This window comes from Callithrix jacchus, chromosome 5 (assembly GCF_049354715.1).
Source record: "Callithrix jacchus isolate 240 chromosome 5, calJac240_pri, whole genome shotgun sequence".
Classification (NCBI taxonomy): domain Eukaryota; kingdom Metazoa; phylum Chordata; class Mammalia; order Primates; family Cebidae; genus Callithrix; species Callithrix jacchus.
In genome coordinates, this window is record NC_133506.1 from 8,562,849 (window position 1) to 8,573,098 (window position 10,250).

Below are 10,250 nucleotides of genomic sequence, written 5' to 3' on the forward strand. Positions count from 1 at the left end.
AATTCTACTTATTAGTTTGGGGTATGTGTATTTACCATATACATATCTACAGGGAATATCTGGAAAGGTACACGCTGACAACAGTGGTTACTTCCGCTATTGTGTGTGTGGAGGCTGGCAGCGGACAAGACGGGAAATGAGGAATGATCGAAGGGGACTTTATTTTTATTTTTGTTTTTGAGACAGAGTCTTACTCTGTTGCCCAGGCTGAAGTGCAATGGTGCAATCTTGGCTCACTGTGACCTCTGCCTCCTGGGTTCGGGCGATCCTCCTGCCTCAGTCTCCCAAGTAGCTGGGATTACAGGAGCCCGCCACCATGCCTAGCTAATTTTTGTATTTTATTTTAGTAGAGACTGGGTTTCACCATGTTGGCCAGGCTGGTCTTGAACTCCTGACCTCAGGTGATCTGCCCACCTCAGCCTCTTAAAATGCTGGCATTACAGGTGTGAGCCACTGCACCCAGCCCCCAAAGGGGACTTTAAACCAAACTGAATCATTTTAATTTTCTAGGAGCCTGTAATCCTGCTATTGTATAGCCCCAAATTAAAAGTCACTTTAAAAAAATGAAAAGAAAAAAAAGGCCAGGTATGGTGGCTTACATTTATAATCCCAGCACTTTGGGAGGCCGAAGCAGGCGGATCATGAGGTCAGAGGTTTGAGACCAGCCTGGCCATCATGGTGAAACCCTGTCTCTACTAAAAATACAAAAATTAGCCAGGTATGGTGGTGGGCACCTATAGTCCCATCTACTCGGGAAGCTGAGGCAGGAGAATTGCTTGAACTCAGGAGGCAGAGGTAGCAGTGAGCCGAGATTGCACCATTGCACTCCAGGCTGGGTGACAGAGCAAGACTCTGTCTCAAAGAAAAAAAAAAATTGAACAACAACAACAAAAATTAAATGCTGTCTGGTGTTGCATCAGTAGAGGTCTTATATCCAGTTCAAGGGAGGTAACAGCCTCCTCAGCTGTGCTCAGACCACACCTGGGACCTCCTTTCCTCTTCTTGGCCCTGACCTGTGTGGGGAACAATGACAGCCTAAGGCGCGTCAGGGGTTGGAGGTTGGGGGGAAGCTGGGGCCTCTTGGACATGATACAGATCTGGGAACAGGCCCTTTACTCAAGCGGGAGAAACTGGGCAGGTGAACAGCTTCTTAGGTGTGTGGATTGCAAATGGATGCCGGACCTTAGGACAGGAACCCAGGGGTGGAGAGGCGGGGAATCCCAGCCCAGGATAGGGCAGAGTTTTCCCACGTGGCTAGGTAGGGCGAGTAGGTGGTACTCTGAGGTATCAGGAGTGCCAAAGCCAGGGGAAATGCCAGTCAGGTGGCCTGCCAGCTTCCTTCCAGAGGGTGTCGTGCAGCTGTGGAAAACTATAGCTCCTGGCCTCAGGTGATCTGGCAGGGCCTGTGGTGAAGGATACCAGAGCTCAATTCTAGGTGGGTCTCAATAGCCTCATCTGTAGAATGAGTGAGGGGTGGGTGTAGTCTCTGATTTTATACAGCTGGTGGGATCTTGTTTTGGGTCCCTTAAGGCCTGCAACCTGAGGGACTGCAGTTTTAATAATTCTCCACCAGAGGTAGCCTTCTGATAGATTTGAAAAAAAAAAAAAAAAAAAAAAATCCAATCCGGTGAGAAGGGGGAAACTGAGGCTGGGATTCTCTTCCTCTCTTGCCTATTTCTTGCCTGCCTGCCCACTTGCCTTCTTTCCCTCTTTCCCCTCCTTCCTTTCTTCTTTTCTCCTTTCTCTTCCCTTCCTTTCCCTTCCCTTCCCTTCCCTTCCTTCCACTCCCCTCCCCTCTCTCCTTCCCTCTCTCTCTTTATTTTTCTCTCTGAGACAGAGTTTCACTCTGTCACCTAGGCTGGGCCAAGGATTCTCATGCCTCAGCCTCCTAAATAGTTGGAATTACAGGTGCCCGCCACCATGCTTGGCTAATTTTTGTATTTTTAGTAGAGACAGGGTTTCACCATGTTGGCCAGGCTGGTCTCGAACTCCTAACCTCAGGTGATCTGCTTGCCTTGGCCTCCCAAAGTGAGACATATTTGTTGACTAGGTGAATAAAAGGGGAGACATTGAAGAGAGGGACCTGACTGGATTTGGGGGTGAAGGTGGAGTTGAGAGTGATTTTGAGGCGTCTGCTTGAGCAATGGGTAGAGGGTGCCTCCCCTGAGCAGGGGAGACTGGGAAGGCACTGATGGAGGGAACACAGCTACAGAGGGGAGAACCCTCTCCTGCGGGGGCTGCGGGAGACAGCCTGCACTGCGATTCCTTCATCCCAAGGACCTCAGACTTCTGGGGCCCTGTCCCCTCCCTCTGTGCATGACCCTGGCCAGCTGAGGGCTGGAGGCTGGTTGTTGGCTCTTTCTGTGCCCTCGGCCTTCTCCTTCCTCTTCCCTCTGCAGGATTGTATGTCCTGGGTCCTCAGGAAGAGTCCAGGCCCCAGGACAGGGAACTTGGGTCAGGCCTGGACCTCAGTTTCCCTGCCTGTCCCATAAGGTGGACAGTGAGAGGATGGATGCCTGGGCCCAGATCCAAGGGGGTGGAACTGGCTGATGAGAGGCGGCTGAGCCCTCTGCCTGCTCCCAGCCTAGACACCGGCAGAGTGGCTAGGCCTCCCAGGGATTGGGGACAGCTAAGCTGTTGGACTCCTCCCTGGCCCCAAGCCCAAGGGCAGATGTACCGGAGAAAGCTGCTCAGAGCACCAGGTGCCAGGGCTGGGAGCCCAGGAGAAGGGGCTGCAGACAGGGGAAGAGGTGCACAGGGCCTGCACACCTCCCAGATACAGGGCTGGCCTTCCCGGCCCAGAAGGTTCCCTCTGCCTTCCCAGGCTCCTTCCATTCTTATTTCATGTTCACACTTTTGGCCATACCCAGGGTCAGCCATGAAGACGGTCCTCGTGATGTTTTCTTTCCTTCCTTCCTCCTCTCCTTCTTTTTTTCCTTTTCTTCCTTCCTTTTTTCTTTCTCTCTCTCTCTCTTCCTTTCCTTCCTTCCTTCCTTCCTTCCTTCCTTCCTTCCTTCCTTCCTTCCTTCCTTCCTTCCTTCCTTCCTTCCTTCTTTCTTTCTCTCTCTCTTTCTTTCTTTCTTTCTTTTTCTTTCTCTTTCTTTCTTTCCCTTCCTTCCCTTCCTCTCTCCCTTCTTTCATTTTTCTTCTCTTTTCTTTCTTCTTTCTCTTTTTGAAACAGAGTCTCACTGGGAGCGCAGATACACACCATAACACCAGATGATTTTTAAATTTTTTTAGAGATGGGGTCTCGTTATGTTGCTCTGGCTGGTCTTGAACTGCTGAGCGTAAGTGATTCTCCCGCCTTGGCCATCCAAAGTGTTAGGATTACAAGCATGAGGCAGCGTGCCTGGCCGGTGTTGCCTTTAAGTCAACTCACTTAAACTGAATTAGAATAATTTCAGACACACAGGAGAGTACAGAATAACATTTTGACTCGGGTGCCCAACACCCAGATACAACGTTAGCATTCACCGTATTTGCTTCACTGTTTCTTTCTGCAGTATTTAATGTAAGTAACAGATATCATGAATTCTCATTCCCAAACACGTTAGTCTGCATCAATCAAATATGTCTAATACTTAATCCACAATGGGTTTTCCCAATGGCAATTCCCCTAAATTGTGTTTTACAGTTGACAATGGGTTTATTTTTAAAGGAAACTTGATATACTAAAAGACAAGCAGGCGTCTTCTGTCATAAATAGAAATGGAAATGGACACAGTGCCAGCCCAGAGCTGTGGGTGGAAACCTGCTCTCCATTTGACATAAATAGGGGATCAGGGCTACTAAATCTGAAGACAGGGCAGCAGCAAAGAACATTTTCTCACTTATGTGACGAGACTTGAAAGGGACTGAGAAAGGGGGTCACTTTCTCCAGATTGGGGTCAGTGTTATTTAAGCCAGGGCTCATCCGAAGGGCGGGGAGCCAGAGGGTGGCCCCTTCCCTAGGTGAGGGAGGCAGCTGAGGCTCAAGAAGTTCCCAGAGAAAGATCTGGTGTTCCTAGAAGACCAGAGCAAGGGAAAGGGCACAAGATGGTGGGGCTGGAGGTGGGGGGCCTGTCCCTGCTCTGATTTGGGGTGCAGTATTTTTTGCCTTAGAAAAGTGGATAGGTGAGGTCAGGACAGGGTCTCCTACTCTGCCCCCACTCCCACACTAAACAGGGCCCTGAGGACTCTCTCAGCCTCCATGACCTGGCTTCCCTCCTACCCCAGCCCCAAGACTCTTTTAGTTCCCCTCCCTCCTGCTTGATTTTTGAGCCTCAGCCGGGATGTTACCTCCTCCTAGAAGCCTGTCTTAGCCTCTGGAATGGGTTAAGGGCCCCCTCCTGGTCCCCACAGCTGCCTGGGATCACTCAGCACTGTAGTGCCCTGTTGACCTTTGTCTCCCTCCAGGTGTGGACGCACAAAGCACAGAGCCTGTGTGTCTTGGTCACCAGTTACCCCCAGCCCCTACTGCAGCGCTGGCACACTTGCTGCACCTCCCACTCATAAATGTCTGCCTCTTCAGGGGCTCAGAAGGCACATTTGGTCCTTCGTTAATTCATTTACTCACAATTCTTTTTTTTTGAGACGGAGTATTACTCTTGTCGCCCAGGCTGGAGTGCAATGGCGCAATCCCAGCTCACTGCAACCTCTACCTCCCGGGTTCAGGCAATTCTCCTGCCTCACCTCCTGAGTAGCTGGGATTATAGGCACCCGCCACCATGTCTGGCTAATTTTAGTATTTTTAGTAGAGACAAGGTTTCACCATGTTGGCCAGGCTGGTCTTGATCTCCTGACCTCAGGTGATCCACCAGCCTCGAAATTACTTCATATGCATGTTTGCTTTTGTGGTTACCTCCCACAACCCAGTGTAATTTCCACAGAGGCAGTGGCCTTGCCCCATTTCCTGTGCCTAGAATACTGCTTGGGACATAGTAGGTGCTCAGTAAATATTTGTGAGTAAATGGGCCGGGCGCAGTGGCTCACACCTGTAATCCCAGCACTTTGGGAGGTCGAGGCTGGTGGATCACCTGAGGTCAGGAGGGCCGGACGGGAGCTGTGTAAGAGAGTGTCAGGAGGGCCTTGCTGAGGGTTGCCTTTATTTTTTTATTATTAATTAATTAATTTATTTATTTTGAGATGGAGTTTCGCTCTTGTTACCCAGGCTGGAGTGCAATGGCAAGATCTCAGCTCACTGCAACCTCCGCCTCCTGGGTTCAGGCAATTCTCCTGCCTCAGCCTCCTGAGTAGCTGGGATTACAGGCACGCGCCACCATGCCCAGCTAATTTTTTTTTTGTATTTTTAGTAGAGACGGGTTTCACCATGTTGACCAGGATGGTCTCGATCTCTTGACCTCGTGATCCACCCTCCTCTGCCTCCCAAAGTGCTGGGATTACAGGCGTGAGCCACTGTGCCAGGCCCGAGGGTTGCCTTTATTTGAGCTGAGAGTTGGATGAGAAGGCGCCTGCGGGGGAAGAAGAATCAGAGGAGGGGCGTTCCTGATTGGGGAGCAGCCTGTGCTAAGGCCCCAAAGGGAGCACAGCTGGGCACTGAGGGACAGAACCAGGCACAGAGTCCTCTAGAGGAGGTCTGAGCCCCCAGAGGAGGCAGGGTGGGGGAAGGACGGGGTGGGGCGGAGCAGGGCTGAGCTGCAGAAGGCCAATGAAAGGTTCTGAGTGGGAAGAAGATGGGATGGGAGTTATATTCTGAAAGGTCTGCCTGTGCTGGCTGGAGGATGAGGGGGGACAGGCGGGAGCAGCCCAGGCTGTGAGGCAGCCTCCAGGCGGAGATGGACTAGGGGAGCCCATTTCATGCCCGGCCCCTGTGGGGGCCTGAGGGTGTGGAGCAGACAGGCCCAGGCTTTGAGAGTCTCCGTGTCTGGACCCACCTGCCTGTGGGCCCCAGGCAGAGAGGAAGGGAGGTAGGGGTCCCAGTGCCCGTTGACTCATTTGCATCTGATTTGCATGTGAATCGGGGAGGTCAAGTTGAAAGCTGGGAAGGCCTGTGCCAGCCTGGGTAGAGGGTTGTGGGTGTTAGTTCCCACAAAGGCTCTGTCCCCAGGCCATGACCTTCCCGATCAGGAGGGGCCCTGCCTCCCCTTGCCTCCAATGCCCCTCCAGTCTGACCCTGCCATCTGGGGCTGAGGAGAGGCCATGGGGACAAGGTCATTTCCTTTTAGGAGAGGTCTGTGTTCTGTGAGGACAAAGGGCAAACCCCACCCTTGGGAACCCCCTTCCCCAGCAAAATCCCATCTGTCAGCCTTAGCCTCTGACCTTCAACCTGTCTGTCAGTGCAGACTGCAGTGGAGGAGGGGAGGGCCCCACTCCCAACCCCAACCCTGGGGGAGACCCAAGCCTCTCCCTTCGGCCTTCTCCATCTGTCCTCTTCAGCGTCGGCCGCCTGCTCCGTGTGATCCAGGCCAGGTCACCTCCGCTTTCTTGGCCTTGGTCCCGCATATGTTAAATGTGGCTTTTCCAAACACCCATGACTTGTGTCCCACTTCTGTATTGTAGACATCTCCACTTACTATTTCTTTCATTTTTCTTTTTAGCCCACAACGAACATCATGATCCACTTACTATTTCTTAAATGAACGTACTCTCCTTTACTTAAATAGATTCAGTTTGAAAAGAAATTTTATACCAGCTTTGCAAATGGAAAGCCAGTTTCATCTGCCACAAGTAGAAACATCATAGGAAAAAATAATGAAATGGAAATGAAACAATGGTACTAAATTCTAGTCTAGCCTCAAGTGAAAAAAGTCAGACACAAAAGCTTACATTTATACGAGTGTCTAGAACAGGCAAAACTAGAGAGAAAGAAAACAGACTAGTGGTTGCCAGGGTTGGGGAGAGGGAGCTAACCATATCAAGGGGTGCAGAAACTTTTTAGGGTGATCAAACTTGTTTTTTGATGGTGGTGGTGGTTACAGATTATATACATTTGTCAAAAATCACCAAAGTGTACACTTAGAGCTGGTGAATTTTATTGTATGTATAAACAATCTCAAAAAGACAAACTTTCGAGATGAAAACAAGGAAAAATACCAGTTTGGCCCCAAGTCTGAGGCTTCCTCTCTGTTAAACAAATTAGCAAATAGAAGGCCAGGCATGGTGGCTCATGCCTGTAATCCCAGCACTTAGGGAGGCTGAGGCGGGAGGATCACTTGAGGGCAGGAATTCAAGACCAGCCATGGCCAATATGGAGAAATCTTGTCTCTACAAAAAATACAAAAATTAGCTGGGTGTGGTAGTGCACGCCTATAATTCCAGCTACTCAGGAGGCTGAGGCAGAATGGTTTGAACCTGGGAGGTAGAGGTTGCAGTGAGCAGAGATCGCATCACTGCACTCCAGCCTGAGCGACAGAGCAAGAGACTCCATCTCAAAAACAAACAAGGAAGAACAACAGGGATCTTTCTCTCATCAACCCTCTCACCCTCCCTTGTTTTGTGCACCAAGGAAAGGCCATGTGAGGACAGAGGAGAAGGTGGCCAGCCACAAGCCAAGAAGAGAGCCCTCACCAGGGATTGAATGAGCTGGCACCTCCATCTGGTACCTCCTCTAGGCTCCAGAGCTGTGAGAAAGAGATGTGTGCTGTTTGAGCCACATAGTCTCTGGCATTTGGTTTTGGCAGCCAGAGCAGACTCATGCCCTCTGATTTCATCATTAGCATAATGCCTGTTTCCACAACCATGCTCTGGGCAGGCTCTGTGCTAAAACCTCTGCCAGCATCATCTCAGAAACTTGCTGTGACATCTTACATCATAGGGGAAATTATTGTTCCCATTATAGATGGGCCCACGGTGCGGCTGAGCCAGTGGGGCATGTCCTCAGACCTGGAATGTATCCATAAAAAGCTGGGCCTGATTCTTTTTGAAGGTATGACCTGAAGGCAGTGATGGTGGTTTGAGAGGCATGGGCTGTGAGGAACTGGATACCAAGGGCAGTCTCTGTGTCGGGGCAATCTGGTCCCAGGGGAAGTACTCTGTGCTTTAAAGGGGGGCACTGGCAGAGAAGGAAGTAACCTTTGTCACATCCTGGAGACCCACCTTCTGGAGATAGTGTTTTCACTATTTCTTTTCCTTTTTTTTTTTTTTTTTGAGACAGGGTCTCATTCTGTCACCCAGGCTAGAGTGCAGTGACACAATCTCAGCTCACTCTGGGGTTCACTGTCTCTTAGGTTTAAGTGATTCTCCTGCTTCAGCCTCCTGAGTAGCTGGGATTACAGGTGTGCATCACCATGCCCAGCTCATTATTTTTTATTTTTAGTAGAGACAGGGTTTCACCATGTTGGCCAGGCTGGTCTTGAACTCCTGACCTCAAATGATCTGCCCAACTCGGCCTCTCAAAGTGCTGAGATTACAGACATGAGCCACTATGCCTGACCATGTTTTCACTATTTCTATGTACCGTTTTGTAAGTGTCATGTGGACATAGGGCTCCAGGGATAATGTGTTTGGGAAATGTGGTATAAGCAAAGAGAAGGGAGTTTCCACTCTAGTACTTCTCAGAGACTTTAATATGGAGATAGGCATGGTGACTCTCTAATTGCAAAACAAGTGGGCAAGAGAAGTGTGGACTCTGCCTTCTGGGAACTCACCGTTGATGGAGGAGACAGCTAACGTGCAAGCACGGGCCATGCCACGTGTCTGGAGGTTGCAACACTGCACAGAGAGACCACAGGAACCATGGGGGAAGTGGGGAAGGATCTCCCAGAGAAGATGACATTTGAACAAACATGCAAGGAAAGGTGGAAGAGGGTGAGAGAGAGCTGTTTGACCGTCTGGGGGAAGAGAGACCCACAGCAAGTGCAAAGGACCTGAGGCCCAAGGATGCTTGGTGCGTTTGACAAGCAGACCAGGGCCAGTGGCTGGAGCCAGGTGGGCTGAGTGGGAGAGAGAGAGCAGATGAGGTTGACCAGGGTCAGCTCCCAAAGGCCATGGAATTCAGAGCACACTGGAGAGCCCTTGGCAGGTTTGGACAGACAGTGATACCTCGGGACACACAGCCTCATGAGCTCATGCTGATCAAACAAACCCCCCAAAATAGCAGCAGAAACAACAGCCACAGGGTGCAGAGGGTCAGTCAGGGTGCCTCTCACAAGCCTGAGAAGGAGGTCTGTGATATGGTTTGGCTGTGTCCCCACCCAAATCTCATCTCATCTTGATTTGTAACTGCCACAGTCCTCATGTGTCCTGGGAGGAATCCGGTGGGAGGTAATTGAATTATGGGGGCGGGTCTTTCCTGTGCTGTTCTTGTGACAGTGAAAATGGGTCTCAGGAGATCTGATGGTTATAAAAATGGGAGTTTCCCTGCACAAGCTCTCTCTTTTTTGCCATCCACGTGAGATAGGACTTGCTCCTCTTTGCATTCCACCATGATTGTGAGGCCTCCACAGCCAAGTGGAACTTTAAGTCCATGAAACTTGTTTCATTTGTAAATTGCCCAGTCTCAGGTATGCCTTTACCAGCAGCATGAAAATGAACTAATACAGCCCAGCTAACTCCCATTTTACAGATGAGGAAGCTGAGGCTCAGAAAGATGAACGAATTCGCTTGTGACCCCGAACCTTCCCTCTGGCTGCTGCGTTGCTCTAACCTGCTCTGTTTCCTTGTCTGTGAAGCTTGCAGCCTCCATGGTGCTCGACCCTGGCTACTACACATTGGAATAACCTGGGCCTGCAGAGTGAGTTTCTCCAGCATGGCCACATCAATATCTCACATCCCACATGCATGGCCAATAGAATATGATAGATGTGACAGTGGATTACTTCTGAAGCTAGGCCGGAATAGCCATCATGACCTCCACTGTGATCTCTGGGATTGCTAGTTTTGTGTGTGTGTGTGTGTGACGGAGTTTCATTCTTGTTGCCTAGGCTGGAGTGTAGTGGCACAATCTTGGCAGGCATGTCTAGCAAGTGCTCCAGACGTCATTGTAACTATTTATTATTATTATTATTATTGAGACGAAGTCTCACTCTGTCACCCAGGCTGGAGTGCAATGGTGCAATCTCGGCTCACTGCAACCTCCGCCTCCCGGGTTCAAGCAATTCTCCTGCCTCAGCCTCCCAAATAGCTGGGATTACAGGTATGTGCCACCACGCCCAGCTAATTTTTGTATTTTTGGTAGAGACACAGTTTCTCCATGTTGGTCAGGCTGGTCTTGAACTCCCAATCTCAGGCGATTCACCCACCTCAGCCTCCCAAAGTGCTGGGGTTACAGGCATGAGACATGGCATCCAGCCAAAATTACTTTATAACAGTCT